General features: G+C 42.8%; 1 pseudogene; it reads right to left on the reverse strand.

Moving 5' to 3' along the window:
• Positions 1-2,423: 2,423 nt before the first annotated feature.
• Positions 2,424-4,410, reverse strand: LOC119544456 (annotated as a pseudogene).
• Positions 4,411-4,816: the final 406 nt, after the last annotated feature.

Raw genomic sequence — 4,816 nt, forward strand, 5'->3', positions numbered from 1 at the left:
TAATAAATACATTGCACATCTTTAAAATTTCAGTCACTGTTTTTCTACCGATGTCAAAGATAGTTTAAAAGAAGATGATGAGGGTTATTGCAAGTATTTCAAATAACGCTCACTTCTCCAAATTGTATAGAGCCAGTGCTTTTGGTGAGGCCTCTTAAAATTTTTATTGATAAATGCTATCTTGACTCACAAAACTGAGTGATTAAAATGGTTTTTAGACTTACCTTGCCAGTCACAGTGCTAGCTCACTGGGCATAATGCCAAGAAGTTGTCAGGCATCTTTTACACTGGGTTGTGTTTTCCACTGCCAGCTATCAGAGAAAAGTGTCCATATAATTGACAAAAGGGAGAAAATAGAAAATAAAAACAAAAGGGTAAGAAAAAGGGGGTGGTAAGGAAAATAGATTTTTCACTTCTTATCTTGTGATACATTCTGCAGCAATAAACACTACTATCTGTTAAATAAACCCTTTAAAGGTAGGAAAAGAAAACACTCCAAGAGAAAGCTATATAATCTGGGGATTGTCTTCCTGTTCTATGTGGCTTTGTCCTTTTGGAAAGTCTGCATGACCTTTCTTCCTTATATTAAATAAAACAAAGGTGTAAGGACTGGTGATTCGATTTGGTGAGTCAGTCACAGCAGTAGCTCTGGAATCTGTTAATTCCACTCTGCCTTCATTACTTCTGTTCTGTTAATGGCAGCAGACATTTGATTAACTACTGAGATCTGGACATGAAGGGGACCCAAGGTGGGTTGAGAAGTAAATCACGTAGCTAAATCTCTGTTTCATATCACTTCACTTGTTCCTCTGTTTCCAGATTTCTTGCAGACTGGCAGCTGGAGGTCTTTACCTCAGGGACAGGAGAGGCTCTAATTATTTCAATAATATTTGGAAAAACTGCACCTTATAGTAGCTTGCCAATAAAGCTCCTGAACTGAAGAGTGTTATAGCATTTTTGGAAACGATTAAAAGCAAATCTTCCTTTCAACAAATACATATATTGCATATACATATATTAGTAGATAAACCAAAAAGGGAAGTTAAGAAAATTAAATAATTTCTAAATATTTACAAAATTCTTCAGTTATGCACAACCATAGCAGGGAATAGGGATTGCCTTGTATACATACATAGCTAGAGCTGTAAGCAAAAGCTCCTAGTAGAAAGGCAAAAATCCAAATATTTTGGTGGTAATTGATGTGATAGTATCCAACAATAACAAAAATAAACAGTTTTCTTAGGGACTAATAGTTATCGCAAGCCCCAAATACCAGAGAACTTTTATTTGAAATACAATTACATATTTCATTTCTTGATAGACTTGTTTATACATCCAGGTCAGAAAAGAAGTTAGGCAACTTTCCTCTATATAGCTTATACACAACGAGACATTAGAGTCAGACGTAATTGTAGAGTGCCATAGAGTAGTTAAAATTACTGTGAGTCTCCAAGAGGGAAATGAATTGTTTAAGGCCTAAAACTAGATTGTGGAAGGTTTCGAACTCACACCTTAGTCTTCTCATTCTCAGTTCAATGCTTATTTTCCCATATACTTAAAACATCAGAAAATGTCCCTACTTAATACCCGTCAGTATTCATACAGAGGCACAATCGTTCTGGAAAATCAAAAATGGAATATGTTGATGTTAAAACTTAAGAAACAATCAACCAACCAACCAACTTATGGAAAAAAATTAACATAAACCAGGAAAAACAATTCTCATCCATTTAGTATCGGTAATTCTAAAAGGGCTTAGGCCAAGATCTGAAGCCAACCTTATTGAGATCCACAAATCTAAAGGAATTTAAAAAGGTGTAGAGGCAAACAGCCAAGATAAGCATTAGACTTATTGGACAGCACAGTCTGTCCTGAGATGGCAATATAGAGCTGGCTTTATTGAGATTTGGTCTTCATTTGCTGATGGAGAAATGGTCTAGCCATGGGCTAGAAATCATTTATATACCAGTCATCAGAAGAATGGAAATACACCGGAGGAATGCAAATCCAACAGTCCAATGGCACATGCTACACCATCTTCAACTGCCTGAAACTGAAATGTCAATTGCTGTTTAGGGTCCTTGTTTGTACAGAGATGTCACTCAGGAAATTGCAGGTGGTAATATCTGGTGACTGTGATTGCAGCTGGGTGAAAGACTCCAGAAATGATTTATCTCACACTGCTTGCTCCCTACACGTCTTCATTATATGGAAACGTTCCAAACCCTAACATTTATTATTACAATTTTAAAGTTAGGGCAGTTAGTAAAATATATGATATATGTTGTAGTAAATATATTTTATTTTATAAAATAAAAAGGTAACCAAGGAACACTGTAAAATGTCAAGGCTAAATAAGAAAAAACAAAAGGTCAAATATAGATAACAAAAGCCATTATGATAAAAGCCATTATCAGCCATTACTATATATTCCACCCTATAATCTCATAAATTAAAGCTCTTAACTGTCTGGATTCATAGGTGACTGTATTCTTCCCAATATGCATCCTGTCTTCTTCCAGGGGTTGTTCAATAACCGCAGGTATGTTCCTGCCATAGAGTTCACAGTGCTCTAGAAACTGGACACATTCTTGAATAACACTATCACGCAGCATGACAGTGTGCTTTGACATGTTTTCTAGCAAAGACAGGAAGCATCTTTTGGCATAATACCAGGTATCTGTTCCCAGTTTTTTACTATAAGGCTCCAAGCTCTTGATAACCCGAGAAATACCAAAGTCATAATTTCCTTTGGCACAGTAAAGTGTCCCTATCACCAAATTCACGATGCACAGATGGTAGATTTTCTTATTGGGGTCTTCACAGGAGAGCTGCTCTTCCTCTTTCTCGATCTTCCTCAACAGCTCCTAGGCTTCTTCATTCTGACTTGGAAACACAGAGGTTAGCTAATACAATAGCACTGACATTCAGGATGTTATCATAGTGCTTCTTGACTATGGGCTCGTAAAAACCAATGGCTTCTCTGTATTTGTTTTCCTGCATGAACAGAACATGAGCCACATTCAGCTTCCACACATCATGGTCATTACAGAATTCCACAGATTTGCGGAAGATCTTTTCTACCATTGAGTAATTTTCAAGGTTCCAGTAGATCTTTGCTTGGGCCATCAACACTGGAATGTATTTCTCAAGGGTGTCATCGTATTCATTCACTGCCTTTATGACAGCTTCATCATCTTGATTGTGTCTTGCTTCCTGTACTTGTACAGTGAGTTTCCGGAGCTGCTCAGTCAGCATGCCAGCTAGTTCATCAAGCCTAATGAAAGCCTCTTCAGGAGCTGTCTGGCAAGTGATCATGGCATCCAAGAAGTCATAGAGATAGGGTGTGAGGAACTTATAAGTCAAATGGGCATTTTCTGCCAGGACATCTGCTGCCAGGTCAAAATACTCATACTTACAGTAGAGAAGCAACAGATTGCCAAAAGTCTCTGGGGGAAAGGGGTTCTGTTGGAGCAAAATCTGCAGCTTTTCAAATCCTTCTGTGGGCCTGGCATCCATGTTCATGAGGGCCTGATTGTGCAGAGTCACAGGGTCCAACTCTTCCTCTGCCCGAGGTGGCATGTCGGTGAGGGCTTCCTGGGCCGCCTCAAAGTTTCTCAGCTGGTATTCTATGGCTGCCTTGAGGTTGAAGGCTTCCACCAGAGCAGTCTGGTGGAGGACTAAGGTGTTGCCAACGCTGCTAACCTCAATGCCCTCGGTGGTCATGCCCACACCTAGCTCCGGGTGCTGGCGGATGCCATGCTCAATAATGTCGGCGATATGCTTCAGAGCTGGGGCATAGTGTCGGTTGCTGTAGTAGGCCAAAGCCAGGTTGTAGGAAAGGTCAGGCCGGTAGCCTGAGGCCTGCAGGGCCGCAGAGAACTTGGAACACGCGGCTTCATACTGCCCCTCCTTGTAGAGCAGGCAACCCAGGTTGACCTGGCCATCTGGCTCGCTCTCGCCCCCACTCTCGTCCCCTGCTTCCCCACTCAGGAGCCGCTCCACCAGGCTCCGGGCCCCAGGCAGATCGCCCTCGCTGTACTTGATAGCGGCTTGGAGGCGGAGGACCCGGCTGTGGTAGGTGGGGTTGTCCACGAGGAGGAAGGCGGCCCGGGTGGCCTCCGGGTAAAGGCAGGCTTTGTACAGGGCCTGGGCCTGGTACAGGCGGTACTGCTCTAGCTCCGGGTGCAGCTGGCCCAGCTGCTCATAGCACTCGGCCGCCAGCGCGAACTCCTGCAGGCGGTAGTAGCAGTAGCCCAGCAGCGACAGGCCGGCGCGGCTCCTTGGGCTCCGCTGGAGCTCTCCGCCCAGCAGCTGCACGGCCTCGGCGTAGCGGGAATCCCGGATGAGCCCGTAGACCGCCGCGGTGAAAGCCCCATCGGGGATCTGCGCCCCGCTGAGCCCCGCCATAACGGCCAAGAATGTTGGCATTCTCGTTACCATGGAAACAGGCCAATCGGAAACGGAAGACTGCAAAAAATATTTTCTATATGAGCTCCGGAAGTTAATTTGCCGCCATGGAGCCGCCTGAGGATTGGGAAGAAGACCTTGACCTGCCAAGCACACTGCATGTTCCCTGTACTTCTTAAGCGAATGGAAGAGTTGCTCGAATATACAACATATAAACGCATAACGATTTCCTAAGAGTTTCCTTTAAACATGTTATTACTACCATGAAGTGGGAAACATACCAGCGCAAATCATAGATTAAATGTGCCATAATTTCAAGACCATGCATTAGACTCCACAATGAGCCAAATTCTCCTATAGATCTGATGGAATTTCAACATCTAAAGAAGTTAGGCTGAGCATGCTT

The sequence above is a fragment of the Choloepus didactylus genome, chromosome 9 (assembly GCF_015220235.1).
Source record: "Choloepus didactylus isolate mChoDid1 chromosome 9, mChoDid1.pri, whole genome shotgun sequence".
Lineage (NCBI taxonomy): Eukaryota > Metazoa > Chordata > Mammalia > Pilosa > Megalonychidae > Choloepus > Choloepus didactylus.